The sequence below is a fragment of the Lagopus leucura genome, unplaced genomic scaffold (genome assembly GCF_019238085.1).
Source record: "Lagopus leucura isolate 7727_CA_CO unplaced genomic scaffold, USGS_WTPT01 Super-Scaffold_100002, whole genome shotgun sequence".
NCBI lineage: Eukaryota > Metazoa > Chordata > Aves > Galliformes > Phasianidae > Lagopus > Lagopus leucura.
In genome coordinates, this window is record NW_024962263.1 from 27,672,365 (window position 1) to 27,698,163 (window position 25,799).

The 25,799-nt window shown below is 39.4% G+C and overlaps 1 long non-coding RNA gene across 1 annotated transcript; it reads right to left on the reverse strand.

Annotated features, from left to right (window-relative positions):
- Positions 1-11,134: 11,134 nt before the first annotated feature.
- Positions 11,135-24,535, reverse strand: LOC122179385. The gene is made up of 3 exons (XR_006178677.1): positions 24,525-24,535; positions 19,202-19,245; positions 11,135-11,179 (listed from the first exon to the last, which is right to left on the reverse strand). It is a non-coding gene; the product is annotated as an uncharacterized LOC122179385 (long non-coding RNA).
- Positions 24,536-25,799: the final 1,264 nt, after the last annotated feature.

Sequence of the window (25,799 nt, forward strand, 5' to 3'; positions counted from 1 at the left end):
TAGATGATATTGTGCACAACAGAATGAGAATATTTAGACAGAAAAAAAAAAGAGTAACCTCCAACTTCTAGGAGGAGGATTGAGGAGAAGGGGAGGTGGTCAAGTCCCTGTCTTCTGAAAGAGCAAATAGGATAGTTCAGCTTAACACTCCAGAAAGAAGATACAACTACCTGTCATTTTTATGGCCAAACATGACAAATGATCAAGCAGAGGGTGTGTACAAACTCTATGGAAGACATCTCCTTTTCATGAAACTCCCAGACAGATTAGTTCTTTCATCACAGATGACTGTGAACTGTGAAATCCCCAAGTCTTTACAGCTAGCTGCTGTAACATGTCTTACTCTTGCAAACGTTTATTTAAAAGTAAAGCTTCAAGGTAAGCTTTGCAGAACCTTTCCTTCTTTCTCTCAGTCAAATGAAAAAAAAAAAAGAATTTTCCTTGTTTACTGGAAAAGGACTGATATTTTCCTGTGTTTTCTTACACTGATATTTGATCAGTAACCAGTCCCTATTCGGAGGAAAAAAAAGAAAAAAAAAGTTAAGATCAAACTACAACTCTAAGGATGTGTTTTTGTGGATTCTATGATATGGTCTAGATGATCTTTAAGGTCCCCTCCAACCTAAGCATTCTGTGATTTGGTGACTCCTATGATGGAAGACATGTTTGCAACATGGGGATTCACTTTCTGTGAAGATTGCATCCCTAAGTTCAGAGCAACTTCAGAAACAACCAGGAGCCACACGGTGCATGACCAGCTGCATGCTGAAGGCCCAGATTATTTTTTTCCATTCACTGCTTTGGAAGAAAGATCCATCTCATGCTGTAAAGACAAGCCATAACAACCTAAAACACTACATACTGAACAGATATACAACCTTACTACAGGGCAGACACATTCAAAGAAGCAAAGAGGGTTACAGATGTTTGCTTACTGCAACTTTTTCTTCATTTAGCTACAATACAGTCAACCTGCTAATTGATATTCCTAGCAGAGTGTCAAACAAACACATTTGATAAAATTCAGTTTGTCAGTATTTTGTCACATTTGAGGCTTCCTGGCATTAGTTACTGTCTGTATATCCTGGGGCACCAACAGATGTAAGGTCTGATAAAAGCTGTTTCCTCAATTTCATGTCAAAGAATAATGATGCAGGCTTTATTCTGTGCTGCATTCACAAATAGTAGATCATAAAGGAACTACACATAACCAGCCCTAGCCTCCTTGCCCAGTATAGAGTTCAAAGCCTGAAAAGGTTTTTAAGCTCCCCCACCTACCTCCCATCTCTCACAGGCAGCACAGACCTGGAAGAGTAGTTGCAAAGACCTTTGCCCTTGATGGCAGATGTTTTGGGGCTTTTTTTTTTTTTTTTTTTTTTTTTTCCTTCACAAAGATGTTGGAAGAATCCATCAGTTTCTTAGCTTCTCAAAAAGATAGTGATAGCGTGGGGAGGAATTATCTAAAATAGACAGTTGCTGCACTGAATACCACTCTGAAGTTGGTTACGTTTAACACACATGTACTCTTCAAGCACTGAATAACATCTGGATGAGTTCAAATACATCCAACCAGTGTTTGTTGCTTGTTTTTTATTTTGTAAATATCACTGAAACAGATGGCATTACAAAAAGCCAAGTAACAAGTCACCAACAAAAGTGCACCAAAAATTCACTAGTTGCCACACCAATTTAGAATCACAACCAAAACCAGCTCGATAGCTGATTTCCTCAGGACCAGGCTTCCAGTAATGTTTACGTCTCCCAGCATTACAACTTAGGAATGCAGATTTCCTCATTGCAGATAAAATTTGAAAGGTTCTCTGAGAGTCAGAATTTGGACACATAGGATGATTCTTCATATACGTGACCCAAATTGTGTTATTCTGCCACTACTATTAACCTGTTAAAGGACTGAATACTTCAGTTTCTAACCAAGTTGTACTTTCAGCCCTCCAGGGCCCATGAAACAAAAGAGTGAGAAACAAATATATCACTACTTGATGTCTAAGCCTTACACAGAAACCATCTGAAATACTGTTCAATCCTCTGCTTTCATATTCTCTCTCTCTGCTTTCCCAGCTCCCAGGGACTCCTCTTTTATTGTATGCTGTGAACATAACTGCGCTGAGCCATTTTATTATAATAAGCTCATTTTGTAACCAACCACAACAGCAACAACTGTTCATTCCAGAGCCGGCACAGAAATGCTGCACCCAGGAGGCATGCTGTGAGCTGGCACTTAGCTACCTAAATCAAAAGCAATAATAAGACAAAGTATGTGTTGGAAAGATGTCAAAAATGTATCTCCCATGATTCTGAGAGGCCCAGGATTGCAACAAACCTTAGTGCCCGTGACTGTAACAATAAATGAGACAGGTCTTTGCTCAAAACGCTCACAGGAATTGGTTATGACAAAGGCATCTGTGAACCTTTCATACACACCACTCAATATCCTTTTTGTATGGCATAATTTCAAATTAAGGTACAATATAAAAAAATTTGTTCAAAATAGGAGGACAGAATGAGCCATAAAACATGACAGGACAAAAGTAAGCAGAAAATAAAATTATTGAAAAAGAACATGAAGAGTGCCTTGTAAGCAGTCAAAATTAGGAATAAGTAGTTTCTTAGCTACACCAGAAGCTGGAAGCCAGTCATAACTCTGTTAGGATTACTCAGTGACTATGATGAGGCCACAGCCAAGAAGCTCCATTCACTGTCAGTAAGCACTACAGAAGGTACTGGAGAGATTCCCACACCTTATACTTTCATCGCAACAAATTGTTCTAGCTCCTCTGACCTATGCAGAGCAAATACACAGATCAGTAGACTAAATAGACAAATAAAAGTTTTGCATGCCGGACTGAATGACATTCACCCAAAAGCTCAAAGGAAACTCAAATGTGAAATTGTAGAACTGCTGCTAAAGTTTGTAGCTGATAACCACAAAGATCCCACTTACTAAAAGGACTGCTAAAAAGATCACAGAAACTACTGTGGAGGAACTTTTAGGACCAGTAAATGTATACAGTATGTAATAAAAAAATTAAGATACCGAGTACCCAAGGAAACTGTTTGCCTCAAGAAGACACCAAGGTTTCTTCAAAAGGCAAGCCCACTTCATCAGCTGGCTGTAATTCTACAAGGGTGTTAATAAGCACACAGATAAATGGAATCTAGTAGACATAATAAATACAGATTTTCAAAAAGTAAGATTGCCTAAGTTAAGATATCGTAGGATGGGTAAGACAGATTTTAAAAGAAATAAAGGATAAGGATTACTAATTAATTTTCAGGGTGAAGAAGAATAAGCAGAGGGAATATTGTCCAGTGCAGTGGACAATAGTGTCAATGGAGCTGACATAGGTTTTACTCAGCATCTTCATCAGTGACCAGAAGAAGGGAATGAAAAGTTAGTGTCTCCAAGCTTGCAAATGATAACGAGTTACTTCAAGCAGGTAAACGCTATGCTGCTTGCAAGGAATTTCAAAAGGATCTTACAGAGCCAAGTGAGGAGGAATTAAGAAAATAAAAGGAAGGTGAGAAAAAAACAGGCGTCATTTTTCCACTACATAACATCTCTTCATGCCCACACCTTGCGTACAACATGCAACTCTTGCCTCAAGAAGAATGCAGTCAAGTCAGACAGAATCACAGAATTGCTGAAATTTGAAGGTATACCTTGAGATCCTCTAGTCCAACACCTCTGCTCAAGCAGGCTCAGCTACAGGACCATGCCCAGTCCAGTTTTAAATGTCTCCATGGATGGAAATTCCACAGTCATTCTGGGTAATCTCTATCTGTGATTGACCACTCTTACGGCAAAAACAAATGCGTTTGCTTGCATCAGATAGAATCTCATGTGTTTCAGTTTGCTTCCATTGCCTCTCTGCAATTAAATGATCAAGGAGGGCATAGAGGGGAATAAGTTCTTTCCAAGGAGACAGAGCATGGAAGAGGAGATGGCTAGTAGGAAGTAGTACCTGAGTTTTATAGCATAATGAACATGATGAAAGAGTTGAACAGAAAACTTATATCTACCTAGTCTATAGGCTACACAAACATTCAAGAACATGCTTAGTTTTAACCATGGTATCAATTCACCTGTTACTATGGACCTTCTTGACAGAACAGACATCAGTGAGACAGAATCCGTGGAACAATGGCTGATGACTCAAGACAAACAAAGTTTTGTTGTTTCCCAACTTGACAAAAATAGCACATTTCTATCACCTTGCTCATTCCACTTGCTTCAGACTGAATAAGTGGGAAAGTAAATTCTTTTCTGGCTTTGACAGTAACCCACTGGACTAATTCCTGGCATGCCACAGGAAATATCTCAGGTGGCTGACACCCCAGGCTACCCACTCCCACAGAAGCATGCACAGGCTACAAAACATTCACTCTACCTTGATACACCACTATCTTTTAACCCTAGTAAAAACTTTTAGAAAAATTATTAAAACAAGTCTCCCGTCAGAGGAAAGGTATTTAGTCATATTCAGATTACACAATGATGAATTCTATTTACAAAAATGTGCAGTTCTTTCTAGTATTTAGATTGAGAAAACTAACTTTTCCACTCCATTTTCAGAGCTGAAGAGACAAACAATGCTCTTTGCTTTATTCTCTAGATTAACATTTGCTTTTTAACTTCTACCACTCACCAGTTTCACTGACAAAGCAGTAAACCATTCTGAAACTAGGACACCACAGAGATTCCTATATATCTTATTAAACCTTATATAGGCTGATCCAAGATTAATACTGATAGCAGAGGACACTCAACATTAAAGTTATACAGCACTATTAAGGAATACACCCAATAGATCACTCAGCGTCAGTGCTACCAGGCTTTACATGGTGTAACACAACTCTCGTGCCCTCCATCTTTACATTCAGGCAGCCCAGTGCTGCACCATTTTGGCAACAGTGAGCTAACAGATGGTGATCTGGAAATACTTCTCAATGGAAGTCATTAATAAAGTCAAGTTTGCTTGATGCTTGAGTCTAGCTATCTTTTCAGAAGATCTGTGGCCATTTATCCTTTTCCACAAGCAAGAATACTGAGGGAATACAGGCCAGTTCTACTCTCCTAATTCAGGATTTCCTGAAACAGTGAAGTTTTGTGATGAATAAATTCTTGGATTTGCCTTCACACAGCATCACTCAATGAAAGACTCTAAGAAATGTCATCAGAACAAGATAAAAATATCAGACAGTTTAAGCTGGATGCAAACAATTTCTTATTACTCACGTATTTTGTAGCAGTAATATGTACCTAAGTGCAACAGATTAATTAGTTCATATCTTTGACAATCCCAGTTTTTCTCAACGTTTGTATTTTGTTACCAACTTTAGTCTCTCTTTCCAGATTCTAGAATTTCTCCGATTACTCATTTTAACTCCAAGTCATCATTTCCTCACACTTCATAGCAGGGAAATAAGTACAGAATTGATCCTACGTATTTCTTCTAAGTGTCCATGAATTCATCTCTGCTCTAATTACTTCACAAATGACATGTAGAGTCATCATTCAGTGCAACTGGAATTAAAGCATTGAACAGCAAAGGTCTATTAACGATCAAAATAATTATGTCTTTATTTTATGGATAGTTCTGAACAAGGAATTCATGGCTTTTCCAAGACCAAGAGAAAAACAGTGGCAGGGACAGAAATAAAACCCATCTTTCAGATTCCCTTTCCAGTATTATAAAAAGAAGAAAATTCTACTGGAAAAAAAAAAAAAAAAAAAAAAAAAAAGCCCACAACTTACCTTTCAGAGACCTTGTTTTTACAAGGGATTTGGAAGGAATGTAGAAATGAAGAAACTTTTCTGACAGCGCTCCTTCACAGAAATGTTGTTTTATTGTTGACAACATTTAAATGAATGAGTATTTCCCAAACAAATCTTTCGACATAAAAGCAGCACTGCATAATTGACTGTGAAGCTCCGATTTATGGTAATACTCGCGAAGCATCTGTTTCTCAGAAGAAATTCAAAGATCTTCAACCCAGTCAAATAAAGACCCTTCAAGATGAGTGCTACCTATACCACCTAGTAGCTTTTATATATATATATATATATATATATATATATATTCTGATTATACAGGTATTTCATGCTACAATTAAATCACGATTTCCCTCCTGAAAGGTTCCCATCTTATTCACCTTGCCTGATCTGGTGGGTCCCACAGCACACCTCATTTATATATTTATTTATTTTTAAGCCCATTCACCCAAAGGCCAAAATTCCACTGACCTGTCCGTCAGTCTCAGGGTCTTTTCTGATAGAGAAGGAACAAAGCAAAAAATAAATAAATAAATAAATAAATAATCTTCAGCAATCTTAAGCCACTAAAATAAGTATTTCAGTTTAATCAGGTCCTAAGTGTATGAAGGTACCCAGTAGGGCTGTTTGGGTTTCATATGGTTTGATTTGACAAAAATAAAATAAAAGAGGGGGGAGGAGGGCATGTGCAAATATCCAGTTATTTATCCTCTATACTTCTGAAGCAGATCAGGTCATTTCTCCCTCCTATAGAGGATGGCGAGAGGACAAATACATTCCCTTTCAGAACTGCAAATTTCTGTAGCTTTCTCAACAGCAACAGCTATCAGGAATTTGACTATCTTGACAGTTGCAGAGAAACAAGAAAAACAGAATGCAGTTTTACAACACAGTTAAATTGGACCCATTTATTTCAAAATGGAACTTAGCCCCAGGATACAAGAGCAATCCAGAAGTATCTCAGAGAGCAGGATAACAGATAATCTCCAAGACAAGAGAGTTTCACTCAGCTCCCAGAGAACTCTACAAGGTATGACTGCTTTCCACGGTGTCCTTCCAATGATATGGAAATCATCTAAACAGAACACAAAGATGGGAATAACAGCAAATGCCTAAGTATCAAGATATTGGACTCCAGATCTTTCTGTCAAATGCCTCAGATCCATCTAAAAGGATCTTAACTTGAAACGTCATTCATTTAATTCATCTCCAAAATAACCCCTACAGCTCTCCTAGGCTAGTTTCCTCCTTCCCTTCCAGCATAACAGACATATTTGCAGTCACGACAGAGCTGCATATATATTAGTTAAGCACAAATGTTTATAGCAAGAAGCAAGTCATCCCTTTGCTTGAGGAATGAGCTATGAAAAAATTGTTGGGAAGTGACAGTACTGCCAAAATATAGGTCTCTGCACTATAGCTGCATTTGTTATTTCAGAGTATACAAACCACATCAGCAAGTTTCAAAAAGCAGAAGCCGCCTTGGCACAAGGTAGTTTTCCCTACTTGTGTGCAGGTACGCTTTCAAGGAAAAGAGATTTGGTGGCAGGGAAATGGGTAATAAAAAGCACAAATGCTATCTTCTTCCCCAGCAGCATGCAAAGTCAAACAGAATCGGGGACAATGAACAGACTCCTGGGAATGTCACAGGGCACCTTATCAAATCTTGCAGCCTACAACGAAAGCAATAGAAACTGAGGCTAACTATACTTTCTGGAGCTACAAGCAACACAACCCATGGTCCTGACTTCCATACAACAGGTATCTGTGTGGCTGTCAAAAAATTAGCTCCAAAACTTTGCTGGACACAGATCTCAGCTCCACAATCAGCTATCCTTTCTCTTATTCCAAAACAAAACCAGTGCCTGAAACTCTCAGGCATTTTTATGTGGCTCGGAATAGTGTTGAAAAATTACAGAGCTGGTCAAATATCCAGATAGGAGATCAGTGTAATGCCTCATAAAAACACACCATTACAACTATGGAAGTTCTCCTCAGTGGCTTGCACAACTGAGACTGAGGGCATAATATCAGAACAAAGGGTCTCATTCTTTTCTTTCTGAGGAAATTTTTGTAAGCAAAAAAAAAAAAAAAAAGGTGACCAGTAATGCTTTCTGGTGCAATGTCTCTGTTAGGTTAGCACATTACCCGCAGCAAAGGGAACGCAGGGAATGCCTACAGAACTGCAAGTATTTTTAGCCCTCTTTTAAAAAGCCATTACAATCTTTTGTACTATTCTCTGAAACACAGTTAGTATAGCAATAACAAAACTATCATAAAACCATAGGATAAAATACCTTAGCCTTAAGGGTTGAATTGCATTTTCAGTATTTTTATTTAGAAAGAAAAACAACACTGAGTCAAACCAAAGTTACACTATGGTTTCTATAATGAGATTTCCTTAGATCTCAAAGCCATGAAGCAAAGGTCACCACACTGATATTTCATGAAAGCCTGCATTTAAGGCATTTTGAATACTGTAAAATATATCTGCATTTGTACAAAAGTCTCCCCCAAAACTCCTAATGACACTGTCAGCAGGAGATGGTCAGTCAGTGTTTCTAAGATCTGTGCAATGGTCAAAGCAAATAAAATATGTTGGAAATCTGAGCCCAAGGGCACTCTCTGAAATGTAGTTTCAATACATCAATATGTACTTTTTCTTTCTCATATAATCACCAGCACTTTTTCACCATAAGCCTGTTGTTCAGAATTGTTCAAAAATGTCACCGTACTGGTCATTGATGTCAGTTGCTCAAGAGTGATTTATCCAAGTGTTTGGCTGAACAGGTCATCATCCAAATGGTACATAATAAATCAGAAAGCACTTGACAATACTGCTGTTACAATAAGTATCTAAATGCTGGTGTTGCCAAATATGAAAGTTACCAGGCATTTCCGTAACAAAGTCCCATTTCCAGTTACTTGCATCTTTGTCCATCTGTTCAAGATGAAGCTTCCATGCTAGAATTCTGAATTACTTTTGCACCAATTTTTATTTTAACAGTAATTTTTAGCCAGCGCAGCTTACCTGTTGCAAGTGCAGGCTGATGTACAAAACATACTCTATCTGTTAAGAAGAATAATGAGAATGCAGGCTGCGAGAAACAAACACTCATGTTTTTGAGAAACCTTCGCAACCTTTGGTGAAGACAGGCTGCACTTAAGGTTGCAAAACACACACCTAGATTAGTTCAAGGGTACAGCTTTAGAAGAACTGCTAGTACTACTGTTTGTTGGATATTATAAGCACAGAATCTGTGTTTACTAATTAAAACAAAAACCCCATGGAATCCTCCAGACAGCTGAGGTATCAAACAGGAGAAAGAATGGAGAGTTTTTAAGAACCCACCGCTAAAACAGAAGCACCATTTAGGCTGACTAATGTGGCAGTTCTGGGCATATTACCAATCCCAAAGATCTTTATATAAACTGACGATCAGCTACAGTCCAAGCGCAAAGTTCATTAGTTTACATCTCAGAAAATAACAGGTGAGTACCTCCGGGAATCAAAGGCTACACCCTAACAAACCTACAACAGCAGAGGAAGTAACTGACAATCTCTGGGAGCTTGGAAGTTGGGTTTTTTTTGTTTGTTTGTTCTTTGTTTTAATCACATGTCAGCTAAAAGTGTTAAAAGTCTACTAGCAGCACTGCTCAGGCACACAAGCATTTCCTTTCCCAACTGCACCAACATCAAAACTGCCATCCCTCACGCAACTACACACGATGATGATAGTGAAGACTTCATCCACCATTAAAAAGAAACAAATATGAGGATGAGATGCAGAAAGGAGCCATCCTCATTCCTCTAGAAAAGTCTGTAACCTAGATACTTAAAAATATTTATTTAAACCATCTTAGCGTGATGAATAGCCTCAGACAGCTTGCACACCAACATATCGAGAGAAGCCAGCGAACTGTGGCAGGTATAAATGACTCATGCCTGAATTCAGAACTAAACACAAGCTCTGGCACTGTACGGTGTTCACACTGTCATTCACATGCTTAGAAACTGGTTACTTTGAGCAGAGAAGGCTTTTTGTAAACAAACATTAGTACAAAGACTCAAAACCAGGGAAACACACACTCCAAACATACAAGAAGAACATTATTTGTTGCACTTATGGAATGCAGAATAAATGTGCAACATCTTAAACAGCATGTTAAACATCAGCAACTGGGAGGGCACTCAAACTGAGGAGATGGTGAGTTGAACACCAACAGAAAGACAAAGACTCCAAAAATAAAAGCAACAATTAAAAAAAATCAGCACAGTGCCTCTGCAGGTACCAGATCCTGAGGTTGTTTTTAAATAAGAAATTTGGACCAAAAATCATCTGTCTTCCATTCCCTCTACGGAAAACACCAGTGAGCTCACATTTTGGATCAATTGATTAAATGTGCTTCTCCATGTCTAGTAAGAGCACAGATAATTTACAGCAAAACAGAGAGAAAATTCTATACCAGCAGTGAACATGCTTTAGGGTTTCCTTCTCCAAGAAAAGAAAAACAACAACAAAAAATAAATCTTCAGTGTCTTTTTTTGCCCAGAACCATTTTGAGTCATTCTCTGTAGAGCAACATGCATGTCTTACACAGGCAGAGCTTTCTATTGCTGGCTTGATTAACAACCAGTGTCTCTCAGTGACTGCTGAGCTGTTGCTCATGCTGGTTTCTTTTTGCTCTCCAGAAACGTGGAGAAACCTACGCTGAAGACAATACTCCACAAGAACCCACTACTTAATTGCCCAGCTAACTCTCAGTAAAATCCCAAGGCCATGACTGTGCAGCACAAGTCAGCAAACACAAACACATAATTATTTAAATACCAAGTACTGCAACTCACACAAGTCTATACTTCATCTACACAGAAAAATATATATATATTAAGTTTTGTTGTATTTGTGGTGCATTTCTAATAGTGAAGAGGGTAACTTACTGATGGGCATATACCAGAGAAGCACAGTTAGAAAGGTATCTCAAGCCTCAGACATTTATCAGAACTACATTTCAACAACTTAACATAATTCAAAGTGGATGTATGTGGGTATGCACCAAAAAAATACTTCCTCCCCTCTCCCCCCGCCCCTTCCCAAACAATACAAAGGATTTTTCAAAGCTAAGCAGCCAGGAGAACTGCATTAGCACCAAACGTGTTTTTTTTTAAACCATATGGGGTTTCATAACCATTATCACTAAGTAAAAATATTAATTACAACAGGCCTGGGTCCCCCAGCATGGGAAGGACATGGAGCTCTTGGAGCAGATCCGGAGGAGGGTGGCTAAGATGACTGAAAGTAGATGATCATTGTGGTCCTTTTCCAGCCAGGCCATTCTATGATTCTGCATGATTATGATTCTCTATGATTACCACTTATTTTCCTGTGAACACATTAAGACATTACTCTGTTAGATATCAAGTACTGATATTGCTAACGGGACTGCTGACTGTCCAAGATGATCCCACAAACATGTCAAACATTCTTGCTGTTCCAGTCAAAAGCACTTTAGGAAATGATGCTTCAATTAATGATGCTTCAAACTAGTTGCCTGGGGCTTTTGTGTTCCTCACACTTTATCTAGAAATTGAGTGTATGTGCCCAACAACAGATTATCCTCTATGGCTTAATGTGTATGAACAACGCAAGAACAAAAAGCTATCTAGTTTTGATTGGTTTTGTTGTTGATGGGTTGTTGGTTTTTTTTTTGTTTGTTTGTTTTTGGTTGTTTGTTTTTTAGCATCAACACTCCACCTCTATTTAAATACAAGAGAGTAACAAAAAAATCCATGCTATACAATGCTTACCTAGCTGCCATATTTTCACCTGACCACAAAGAAGGAAGTCTGCTTTTCAGCGTTTTCATACCAGCAAAGATATCAGCATCATCTCAAATACCACACAAGCTTCAATAACAACATTTTACTGTGTGTTACTGCTTATTGCTAGGCTGTTCTGAAGAGATAGCTGCACAGTATCAGTTGTGCTTAATTTCCCACAAAACATTTTCTCCGGGATCCACTGTTCTCTACAACCACTGTTTGAAGGTGCACTTGGTTCCCACAGTCATAAAACAGCTTGGCTTGGAAGGGACTCTTGTAGACCATCTAGTTCCATCCCCCTCCCATTAGCCCAGGTTCCCCAGAGCCATCCAACCTGGCCTTGAACACTTCTGGAGATGGAGCATCCACAGCTACTTTTCCCTTCCCTGTTATGTCACTACACTCCCTGGTAAGGAGTCTCTCCCTATCTTTCTCCAAAATGGGCAACCTCAACCATCAGCCTTTCTTCACAGGAGATGTGTTCCAGCCCTCTGATCATATCTGTAGCTCCTCCACTCCAATGAGTCTGCTTTTCTTATAATTAGGGCCCCAGAGCTGAACACAGTACAGCTCGCGGTGTTCCCATAAAGAGTAGAGCATGACTATGACCTCCCTTGCCTTGCTGTTCATAGTTACCTTGATGCAGCCAAGGATATATCTGACTTTCTGAGCTGTAAGTGCATGTTGCTGTCTTCATGTCAAGTGTTTCATCCACTTGTAACCAAGTCCTCTGCAGGGCTGCTCTCAATCCATTTATTCCTATTCCTGTACACAGGTGCAGGACTTTGTACTTGGCCTTCTTGAACTTCATGAGGTTCACACAAGCCCATCTCTCAAGCCCTGTTCCCAGGTCCCTTCCCTGTGAAAGGACTACACCACTCAGCTTGCTATCCCATACAAACTTGAGGGTGCACTCAATCCCACTGTTCACAACAAGATATTAAAAAGCACTGGTCCCACTATGAACCCTTTGAGAAATACCCCTAATTACTGATCTCCTACTTTGATTTGGGCTGTTGACTGCTACTCTTTAAGTGCTGTAATTCCTTTAATTCCTTGTCCATCGAACAATCTACCCATTAAATGGATGTCTTTCCTGTTTAGAGACAAGGATGTTACGTGGGTTTAGGGAGTGATGTTTGGATCCACCCCAGCTGACTGAACCATAATGCATTTTTCACAACCTCTGAAAAAACTGCACATTTGTACTTTACCTGGCTGCTAGAAGTACTGTTCTCATCCTTCCCTATCACAGTTGATGAGGAAGTTGTAGCACTACAAGACTGGCACCAAGTAATTGCTTCAGGAGCTTCCTTCTACTTTAATGACTTAGATCCCCATGACTTCTTTTATCACCTCAGTCTCTGGAAAGCATCTAGCAGCAGCTATCCAATGAGCACCATCCTAAGTTTCACAGTTCTTCAATTATTTTATGTCAGACACTCTCCCTACTCCACCAGAATCATGTTGGAAATTCAACAATTAGGCCATCTTGAACTACATCAGCTTACTTCCAACCGGATTAAAAAAAAAAGTCATGTCACATAGCAGTGTCTTTCTGCAGACTACAGTCTCCATTTGGAGACTATTTAAATGCCTAAGAGGATATCTTAGGCAGTCTCTGGCATGAATGGACAGCCTTACCTACACTTTTAGCCAAGCATTATTTTGGGACTGCAGATTTACTTGTATTTTTAGTGCTAAAGACATGAATGTTAATTCACACTAAGAAACCAGCCACCTCATTATGGAGTATTGCTCCTAGTACATAAGGTTTTCACAAGCATCTGAAAGGATAAGCTTATTTTCCCCATTTATTGTGTTTCTCACAGCAGAGATTTTCAACTTAGCTTGAAAAAGACAAACAGCACTTACAGACTGCCTCGTGCAAGCAGGAGATAAATAACTTTTCCTATTATTCTTTAATATGTAACTAAAGAGTAAACAATGACTCCAAAAAAAAAAAAAAAAAAAATCAATCTGTGAAAAGACAGCATCTCCTATAAACTGCTCTATTAGTATCACATGCCTCTTTCACTATGACTTTTTTTTTTTTTTTTTTTTTTCCCAAACTCTACCTGTAAAAGAAAAGCATTTTCCTGCAAGGATGACAGTCTTGAAGAGGAAGAAGTCTTGAAATAAAAACATCTTTATTAAATCCACAGCAGAGGCAAAGTAATTCTCTACGAATTTGGACCTACTGAGGGAAAAGGTTGAGTGGGGAAATAAAGGTGACAGGTGGGTGGTTGGACTGGATGATCTTAGAGTTCTTTTCCAACCTTGGTGGTTCTATGAAAATGAAATGCTGATGAATGAAAACTGTTGGCAACCTGATCACACAACAGAACAGATTATGTGCAAAAGAGCAGAAAATCTTGCATTCTTTCTCAAGCTTCTCAGATAGTCTTCTATGGAAAATAGTTATTACAATATTGCAGTCCTGTATTAACTGAATATTAAGGCAGGACTACAATATTCCAGTGCTGCAAAAACTAAGGCTAATTCTATAAATTCAACTCTGTTTCTTTGAACATGTCTGTTAGAAGGCAGAATAACCATATGACAATGTACTAAAAACACCATCTTCAGTTCTATAAAAATACAGAGCAGCTTTCCCCACATCTAGCCTAATGTAGCAGCCAGCAGTCCCAGGTGTCTGTCAACTCCTGTCATTCTGCCATGCCTCAGTAATGCCAGCAGTGGAGTTCAGCTCTTCTTGCTTTCTAGATTTTCAAACAGATGTGCAGACAATGGCATTCATTTTCTCTTAGCTTCTAGTCTGACACACTCACTTTACCTTTTGTGCTCTGACATTTTACCTCCGTAATCTCCATCTGTTCCTCCCCTACCTCAGCTATCTATGCCTGTCCTCTTTCTTACTAGGCTGAGAAGCATCTTTGTTTTATTAATGTATACGTCTGACTTAAATGCTCCTCAACACCTGTCTGCCTTTCTCAACTCCTAAATTAAACAACTCCTGACTAACAGTCTGTTTCCTCTGCCAGAAGTTGCACCTTGGCTAAGTAAGAATTTGTCATTTAAAATGAATGCAGTTATATTTCAAAATTACAAATATCCAAACACATTATTATTTCATCTGCTGCTCATTTCTTCTACCCCAAATAGTATTTTTATTTAAGGGAAAAAAAAAGAAAAAAAGAAAAAAAAAAGAGATACGTTAGAGGTCAGCATTAAACAGGAATAGTGATTTTACAGCTGAGTTCGTAATGCAAAGAGTAATTGCCAATTAAAGCTAAAAGGCTTAGAGAAGTGTCAGTCCTAAAGAGAGTAAAATCTTGATCAAACAAGTTTAGATAAGACGAACTACGCTGGCATTAGACCACCTCTTCATTGATTAGCTTTCTCCTTTAGAAATGTCCCATTACAGACTCCAGCTCTACAGATAATATGTCCTTTTTCCCCTTGCTCTTCTATTTTGTAGCAGGGCATGCTGAAACATCAAGCTTGTTAAAGACTTTTATAACATACATCATCATAAGTCGCATTGCTATGATAGGATAGATTTCTGAAACACAAGAAAAATTACCAAGTTTTCTTCGATGAAGCAGCTAGTAATGCAGGGAGTAATAATGTTTCCACATGCAGTTATGACAAGTAATAGCAGTAAAACGAGGCAAAGAGTTTGATTCTGTACTTACAAGACACTTCCCAGTACACTACTAAACATAATATCAAAGCATTAAAAAATTGTACTGAATTGCTAAGCACAGAGGCTTCCCTCACATCTCCTATTAACAGAACATGCTATTGTACTGGTCAGTGACAAAGATTGGCACTTTCCTGTTTAGTTAATCAAAAAAAATTGTGAACTATGTGTGACAAAATATTTTTACAACTGACAAATGGGTTGGAAAAGGGGACGATTCACTCATCCTACAGAAGACTAAGGGGCAAACAAAATCAAATTGTTCTGAAGACATTCCTTACAAAAGAAAGCATTATGAAGAAGCTACAGAAATCACAATCACTGAAGACAGCAAGTCAGACGTTTCATAGAAACGTATGAGAACTCTGACTAGTGTCATACAAAGAAGGACAGGCAAGAGCTTTACAAGAATATGAAAAGCCCTATTCAGTAAAGACAAATCATCTGCAACCACTTATGTTATAGTCATACAATCACAGAACAGCATAAGTTAGAAAGGACAGTAAAAGGCCTATCCAGTCTCACTCCCCTGCCGTGGGCAGGGCTGTCCCTCCACCAGCTCAGCTATCCACAGCCCCGTCCAACCTGGCCTGAGTGCCTCCAGGAATGGGGCACCCACAGCTTCTCTGGGCAGCTGTGCCAGCGCCTCACTGTCCTCTGAGTAAAGAATTCCCTCCTAACATCCAATCTAAATTTATCCTCCTTTAGTTTAAAGCAATTTCTCCCTTGTCCTGTTATTATCTGTCCAGGATTTGCTGACCAGGATGGAAAAAACACTGATTCTTTTTCTTTTTAGTCAATACTCAACACCCTCAGTGACAAAACTCCAGGTGCTAGCAGATATCTCCTGGAAAATCATCCTAGGGTTAAATAAATGCAGTCTTGCCTGTACACCACACCTTTGTGATTGATATCAGCAGTAAAGAAAATACATAACTGTATAGTGCCACTTTTGAAGGCAGTATGATAGTTGCTAATTTCAAGCAGTTCTGAGGAACAATTAGAAGTTGCAAATTTTTATCAGCCCCTTTCAAAAATTGCAAAATATTAATATCCCTTGATATTCACTAACCTTTGAATTTTGCAACCTTAAACCCTTGACAGTGCAGCCTATAATGTGCCCCTACACCTCTGTTAAATGCAGAAGATCCTGGATCAATTACTGTCAATGGCTCTCACTTAATGTCCCATGAGATATGGGAAAAGGATAACCTCCATGCAGATGCCATAACTTGCCTCTCCCTAACAAACTCCCATTCATTATGGCTAAGCTGTAACAGTGGAAGTCAATGAGTGAGGTTTCCAGAGCAAGACTGAAGCTTTTCCCATAGAAGAACAGCACAAGATAAGGGAGGAGCTGATAGAGCATCCTTCCCAAACTGCAGGGATACTAGAGCCAGCGAAGCACTCTTAAGGAAAAATGTAACTACAGAGCATATACAACTGAGTATCTAGCTGTCAGAGCAGGTGAGGCAGTTCAATATGAGACAAGAACAAATAGACTTGGTGCACCAATCTTTTAGATAAAAAAGTCTAATAAAAGAAAACACTCATTTTTCTGTTGCTGGATTGCCACAAGAACCAGTATGTGGCCAGGTATTTGCTTCTAACAAAAACCTCTTTTGTAGAAAATTCTAGGACTGAAGGTACACTAACTTCTGTTATTAAACTAATCAGCAACTCCAGAATCATTCTGACCTCTTAAGTACAAGGGGCTTCTGCACATTTAAACCCAGATCTATGGACAAAGATAAATACCTTTTAGTCTGCAACCCTTAATACACTCAGGAGAGTCAGCCAGACATTTTGAATTGACCTACAGTGCCCCAAAACACCTACCATCTTTAGGAAACACTGACAAGCACAAAATAGAATACTTTTAAAAGACAGCCATAAGCTTTTCCTTGTAAAAATCCTGTGATTCAACTGAATAAAATCACTGAATGCTAGGTACTATTATATATGACCTGTGTAGATGATGCTGTTATATTAATTATGCTATACTAGAAGTATGGACATCTGCATTAATATCAACTCAGAGAGTTGCTCAGGCACCAGAGACCTCAGGAACTAATCAGTTCACTGTTTTATCAAAGGCAATTAGCTCTGATGAGAGGCAAAGATATTGGCTCCAAGCAATGCTGTGCTAACAACATCTACTGCTTCCAAGACCTGATGGATTATGTCTGCAGAGAACGGTGATGAGCTGTGTGAATATATAAACTTACCCAGGAAGCACTGCATTGTACAGTACCTGGCGTTTAGGCAGACCTCTGAGGATACTCATCTTTATGATTGTAACTCCCTTCAAAGCAACCACCCACCAAACCTGTGCAAAGACACTGACGAGCAGAAGAATGGAGCTGGCTATAGACTAAAGAAATGGTAAGGAGCTACCAAGAGTCCCCATGGGAATAAGGGTTTGTCCGGTCTTACCTTTCCCTTAAAGTTCCTTACATGCATATGTACATACATATGCCATCCAATGCTCAGATTTAAACCCAATTTATGGATAATGGCTGCCTATTTTTGGAAGAGCTTTCATCTTTTCTCTGTGCTCTATTGATTAAGAGAAAGACATGAACGTGTAACTTTCTCCTCTTTTCTCCTGCTAGTCAGTAGAATCACAGAATTACCAAGGTTGGAAAAGACCTTACAGATCATCCACATCAACTATCCACCTATCACCAATATTTCCCACTAAACCATGTCAGTCGGTACAACATCTAAATGTTTCTTGAGCACCTCCAGCAACGTGACTCCACCACCTCCCTGGGCAGCTGTTCCAGCATCTAACCACTCTCTCAGAGTAGTATTTCCTAATGTCCAACCTGAATCTTCCCTGGTGCAACTTGAGGTCATTCCCTCTAGTCCTATCGCTGGTTACATGGGAGAACAGGCTGACTTCCACCTCACCACAACCTCCCTTCAGGTCATTGTAGAGAGTGATAAGGTCTCCTCTGAGCCTCCTCTTCTCCAGACTGAATCTCAGTTCCCTCAGCAGCTTCCCATAAGGCTTGTGCTCCAGACCTATGACAACTTTGTTGCTCTTCTCTGAACATGCTCTAGTGCCTGTCATGTAGGGAGGGACCCAAAACTGAGCACAGCACTCGAGGTGGGGCCTCACCAGTGCTGAATACAGAGGGACGATCACTTCTTTGCTCCTGCTGGCAGCACTGTTTCTATTTCTCTATTTAGCAATTCAGAGACCTAAACTAACTGGATCTATTTCTTCTAACTATGATTGCTAGACTGTATTAACAATGAGTCCTTTTATTGATTTACTGTAACTTTAAATAAATAAATAAAACAGAATGAATGTACTGCACATGAATCTTTGCCTGGAGCAGTAGAAGTTAGGATTCAAAACAAATCTAGAAGAACAGTTTTTAAGAAGTGGGAAGACAAATGGACAGGAAAGTGTAAAAACAAGTCTAAGAAGTCCTCTCTTATTTCCAAAACAAAAAAATAACTTTGAGTATATACTCCAAAATAATAAGTTACAGATAATAGACTATTTCTTATAAGGTTTCAGGGTTGTTTGTTTGCTTTGTTTTTAAATTAAATTAAACCAGAAATACAATAAAAGAGCATTTCCTTCGGTCCTCATTCTGCATTCTCCAAAGACTGAAGTGCCAGGTGGCACTGCCTATAAGGTCAGCAGAAGGGAGCAATATGCATATCTCAGGCTTTAGTAAGACATGCATGATTTGATGCCATATGTTGCTCACAAAACAGCTTTCTGAGTACGGTATTAAGTTCCTTCTTACAACCCCAGATTTCAGTGAGAAAAATGTTGGGTGACCCAGAGCTTTAAATAAAGAACCAAAATTGATTATCATTCTGATATATATATTCATGTATATACGTGAATTAATATCTTGACTCACCACTCTGTTCATTTCTTTTCCTTTACCTTGCTCTGTGATGCTCTTTTGAACTTCATGCATCCACTCATTTCTGAAAGTAGAACAAGAGTCCTTGGAAATAAAACTCAAAGGCAAAATTTCTTCAAATAATGTGTAAAGCAAGAAGGAAAGCCAGTGACTTTTGTATTTCTAAAGGCATCACACCTGACCCAAAGCCTCAAGCAGGAACCAGGAATCATTTTCCCCTTGATTGTTTCCTCTGATTATAGCCAAGTAATTTCTGCAGCTTGCAAGAAGAGAAAAAATAAAAACGGAAAAGTTCCTTGCAAAAGCACAGAGCTAACGAAAGCTAACACTCCAATTATTTTCACGCTCACACCAGCTCACCAAAAACAAAAAAAAAAAAACAAAACAAAACAAAAAAAAACCCCACCTCTGCTACTGAGTACTCCATATTTGAATGGGAACACGCCACATATCTCCTAAAACTCTTGTTATTCACCTGTATTGGTTCAAAAACCTCAGCTCTGGATACAAAGCAGACAACTACCCTACAGCAGATACTACAGCAGACATGACAGCTGACATGGTTTATTCCAGAAGTTTCTGCCTGCACAATCTCTTTTACCTTTGATTATGAGTACCTGGTTGAATATTTCAGACTCAGAAACATCTTCAGCTGCTTCCCTAAAAGCAGCCTTAACAATTTATTCTACCACATCTGTCAGCCATACCAACTAGAACTACCATATTTCCTGCACCCAGCCTTGCAATCACATCTGCTGAAAACAGATGGCTGAACTGAAATCCATAGCTCGGTTTCTGAAGACCACCTAAGGAGTTTTCAAATCCACTCAAGAGAGCTATAAGGGTGTGTGCACACACAGAGGAGCAGTGGTTATGATGATTAACATCTGTCCCCCTGCCTGTTGCAAGACTTCCACCACTGTCATTCCCATTGCCGCTATCCCAGCTGACAAACCAGTGAAAGATTCCTTCATCAGAGCCTTTCAGTATAACCTCTGCAGATCAGTACAGACACGAGCATGTAAGCACCCTCACACCGAGAGTTTATACACACAGTACTCGAATGCGAAATTACATGCTTGTAATATAATGCAAGCAAACTGTCTCTGATGCAGGGAACACCTACATGAATGCAGTAACTAGCTATAGCAAGCTTTTTGTTTGTTATTGAATACAAGGTGTATTACATAAATATCTTAAGATTGAACACAGAGAATATTCCCAGATTCCTTCTACTCTATCAGTTAAAAAGCAAATAAAGAGCTGCAGGCCCTGGCACACCATGGGATATCTAGCCCTGCTAGGAAGCCCAACCAGCGTTCCCACAGGATGCTAACATTACCTTGAAAACTGATTCTGAAACAACAGTGCTGCACTTGAACTAATGCTCCCTCTGTCAAGGAGCAAGGAAGGAAAGAATTTCAGCCCCATATTGCCTTTGCCTACCAGGTTTCAGAAAGCCTGGCATGCATAGAAATACATTTTATAGAACAAGATATATAATAATAAAAGTTTTCTTGGTTTTGGTGGGGAGAAGGAATTTATTTATTTATTTTAAATAAACACTTTCCATTTAATCCTTTTGGAAGTTGGTTCATCACACAATAGAAGAGCTTACATGGCCTGAAATCTAAGCCAATAGATCCTTAGACTTCCAGTAGAGGATCTATCAAGACTAAAAGAAAAAGCAAAAGAGCCTCCTGATGCTGATAGTACATGACTTGTACACTAATTAATCCCTTAAAAAAAAAAATCAATAGAGATGCAAAATACGGCAGCTACTTCAGGAAATAATATTACATTTACAGATAGTATGTACTCACTTGCGCTGTAAGAAACATCCCATAGCCTTGGAAGAAGTCACAAGTATGATAAGACATTTCACTACTATAACAACAGCATAAGTACTGGTCCTACAAGCATGAAGAGCTCCAGATTCTGCTTCACCTGTGGAGTTTGGCTTCTGCTGCTATCAGGCAAACTTCAGGCATTTACCTGTTTTTCTGCACCAGGCATCAAGGGATAAGGAATCTCAACTTCATTTAAACTCACTGTGGCACTGGCATGACCCATATTCCCAGGACAGCAATTCCTTCCCAACTTCCTGAACCTCATCCTCCTGCTGCACAGTCTTAGGAGAACTCGAGATAAGCCATAGTGCTGCCCTAGAGGCTTGAGAATGGCACAGATGAGGAAGAAGGACAGGAACACCTATGACCTGGCCTACCAAAATTACTAAGCTATTCTTTAATCAACACGCACACAGTAGCAGTCTGGCTTTTGATTACATCAGGCAGAGAGTCTTAGAGCCAAATCCATATTGCTCCTGGGACACTGCAGGAACACTCCAGATTGGAACTGATTATCTGTACACGCACAGGACCAGCACTCAGTTTGCATCTTGTGATGCATATGCAGATAGGTATGTGCATGACTCCAAACAACACCTTCTAAATGGTTCTAGGTTTAAGTTTCTCAAAATTACAACTTCTATATTTACACATTCACAAGAGAAGTTTTTATTTCCCCCTCCTTAAAGCAACCAAAGATTGCTGGCCCTTGTACTAGAAAATAAAGGCATAAAAACATGACCCAGGTATATCTCAATATTCAAAATAAAAAGGCAAGTAAGAACAACTTGATTATTAAAGTATTCCGATTTATAGCCTGCTGTATCGTGACTAAGTTTTTCAAATACTGTGTTAACTGAGATTTCCAGTGTAATTATAATCAGTTCTTTATCATTTCCAGAGACAGCAATATTCTCCATGCCAACCTCAAAAAGATAGCTTGCATCACAGATAAACTGCATTAGGATACACTGACAATCATATCACAGCAGCAATACTGCACAGCATACTTGAGGAGGAAGTATTTTCACCCTTACCAGATACCACCAAAAAGTTGCCAAAGAAAGCAAGAAGAGTCTGCTAGTGCCTTCATAGGTCCTTCAACAATGGTGCAACTTCAACCATTAAACAGTTTTAACATCCATTTCTGCACAGAAGTAAGATTCAAGTAAGCAGCTCCTCTGCTCTGTCCTCATATCTTTCATTTCTCTGTGACTCTCCATCTTCCCCCATCAAATGATAAGAAGCTCCCACAGAAACTTTTTTAGGTGGGTAAATATCAAGCAGAACACAAGTAAAAAAAATCATATGATAAGCAGTCTTACTGTCTGCCAACTTCCCACCTTCGGGAGGAATGTACAGAAATTCATCTGAGTAATATATATTACAGAAGCTTTCACTACCAGAAACAGTGGAATCAGCATTTTATTTTGTTGGTGAGTTTTGTTTTTTACTTTATTTTTTCCAGTTTTCAACTTACTCCTGAGAGGAAACCCTACCAAATGGGGACAAGTTATATGTCAAAATTGGCAAGCATTACAACAACCAGCTTTTCATATACCTGACTACTTAACGATGCCTATTCGCCAATGGACAGACAGGAAAAAGCTGAGGATAAGTGATTGCTTACTTGCTGCTTATCACCCTTCCTTATCCTTCATTCTTTGTGTTGCTAGCTGCTCAGCAGCTGCCCCGGACATAATGCCACAGTGTTTTCATGAATCTCACAAACGAGGATGTGCAGACAGTGTTGCATAGCAGCAGTGTCGAAGCTCCTTGCTCTCCTCTCTCCCACAGGCAATGAACACATCAATCCTCTAACCTACTTTGCTTTTGCTGGTCTGGCAGCTTGAGTTGGTGTGCTCTCAGTAGGCATTACAACAGCACAGGACTTGTTGAATAACCAGGGAATAATAGTCTGGGAACTCACCCAAGCCTCCTATCCCCTTGCCTCAGGGAAGACCAGATAGATATAAACCACTCATGACAGATTTGTCTTACCTGTTCTAATCAGTCTCCAAAAACAGACTCATGGCTTCCCTAGGCAACTAATCTAGCACTGAGCTATTTTTCTCAGTATTTTTTTCCACCTAAGCCTGGGGAAACATCTCATGCTACAATGTGATCCCTTCGTTTCTCTCCCAGTCCACCACAGACACAGTGGAAAAGAACAGGCTGTTTTCTTTACACATTCCAGTCTTTTCCACACAGACTGAACAAAACCTCTAAGTATCCTTTGCTGGTTATACTGTGGACTCTCCACATTTTTCTCCGGGCTCAGGGACCCAAACAGAAGCCTTACAAATGCTGATTTGTGAGATTATTATTCATGCATTTAGGATGAGAGGTAGTAGCCTTAAGTTGCACCAGGGGAAGTTCAGGATTGGATATTAGGAACCATTTATTCTCAGAAAGAGCAATGAGGCACTGGAACAGGTTGTCAAGGGAGGGGATGGAGTCATCATTTCTTGGAGGTGTTCAAGAACTGTGTGGACGTGGCACTGAGGGACACGGTCAGTGGGTATGTAGGGATGGGTTGGCAGTTGAATATGATGATCTTAGGTCTTCTCCAACCTTAATGATTCTATGATTCATAATGTGCATCCTATCCCTCCTATCCACATGCTCAGAGACTGCCGCACCAGAGCTTAAAGGTACAAAAGAAAAAAAAAAAAAAAAAAAGCATTTTCTATTGTTTTGAATAGGTTTGGGATAACTTAGAGCCAATAAACATGTTCTAGTTCCTCAGCAGCTACAAATACAGCCATCACGCTGAGCTTGTCAATCCAGCATTCCAGTCAGATCCCTCCCCACCCTGACGGATGCATTTCTGACGCCTCAGTTGATGCTTCTAAAAAATGCAGAACACAGCTTTGCTGTGTAAGCTCAGTACCAAGTCCCACACTATTACCAACTTTTCTCATGATGGTCAAAATCTCAAATATCTGGGCATGATCAACTCCTGGATTCCAAGGCAGCCCCAGAACACATGCCACACGGAGAACAACTCAGTGAAGTGGCAAGGGGACCACAAAACAACGTAAGGACAGAGGAGAGGGCAGCAGCAGAGGAAGACTGTTTCTAGTGCACTTAACATCAGGATTACTTGCTATGGTAATTGCTGTTATGCATTGCTGGTGATAACAGACATAGATCCCAATTATGGCTTCTATGTTTTGCCTGAGTATTTACTGAATGGGATGCACAACATTTGCCTGCTAGGCAATATTTTTGCCTCCTGTAATCTTAAGGGTAATTACAATTTTTTAAAACATCTGCATACCTGAAGAACTACTGTATGTACATGCAGGTGGACTTAGCTACTTCAAGAAAAAAACAAAAGGCTAAAAAAAAAAAGGAGATGGTTAAAAACACCTCCTATATTAAAGATTACCTAACATTTTCCTTCTTCATTAAGACCCTGCGAGTTCTTCTGTGCAGGGCTTGCTCTCAATGAATTCTTCTCCCAGTTTGTACTCATATCTGGGCTTACCTCGACCTGAGTGCACCAACAGTTGGGTGGGGCTGAGGTTCTTTCATCACTGCCCAGTGACAGGACAAGGGGCAACAGGCACAGACTGGAACACAGAAAGCTCTATATAAAAAAAGAGAGAAAAAAGTTCTTTGAGAGAGACAGAGCTCTGAACAGGCTGCCCAGAGAAGTGGTGAAGACTTCTTCTCTGGAGATATTCAATACCTGCCTGGACCCTTTCCTGAATAACCTACTGCAGGGAACTTGCTTTAGTAGGAGGACAAACTCAATCTGCAGAGGTCCTTTTCAACCCGTACAATCCTGTGATTATGTGTCTGCACAGAATTATATGGATACTTGTATGTTTACATATATGTGAAAGTACATACACAGGCAGATACATTTATACAACATACACATAATTAAAATTTAAGTGGAAAAAAGCCAGAAATAAAAATTAAGGGATAGAAACAGAGGAAATCAGCTCTCTAACAGTGTTAGTAATGTCATAACATAACAAATATCAGGCCACAACTAAAGCTGATAACCAAGGAGTTAATGGTAGTAAGGCATTAAAAGATGCGCCTAAGTTCTTGTCATATCAAATAGTCCAACTCCAACATAAAATCGTAAGCAAAGGGAACTGCATCAGCTTTAGCAAAGCCTCCTGATTTCTGCCCGCTTGGAGTGGAAATAGCTGAAAAGCAAAGTCCCCAACCAGAGGAGCTGAGCAGGAAGCACAGACTGCGGCTTGCTCCTTCCTGCAGCAAGCAAGCTTAAAGAACTTGCACAGAAACAGCTCACAGTTCTTCCAGCAGCTGCTGCTGCTTATATAGCAATTAAAGAAGAATTTTTAGGGATAAAAATAGGGAAAGAACATTCTCAGGCAATGAAAGAAACACGCAGCAACAACACCGCTTCGTCCAGCCAGAACAACCCAGAATAAGCCAACATAAATAGTACAGTTCTGATTTTCAGGTATAGGATTTGAAAGTGGACCTTCTAAATTTCACAGCTAGTCTCAGTTTGCTTGTATGGCAACAGCACTCAGAGGCTATTATTTAGCTTTGAGGGGAGACAAACCGACATTATTTAAGAAACAAGACAAAACTTCACTACACTGTATGTACCTAGAAGCATTAAATGTGGCCAAACTGAAATATAACAGAAGTTGGGTACAGATTTAAATTTTAAATTTTTATGTTGAATCCTGCCCAACTCTAGGTTAACATTTTACAAGAGAAGCTCTTAAAAGAGGTTTTCAGAACCTTCCTGAAGTAATAAGACATCGGCTGC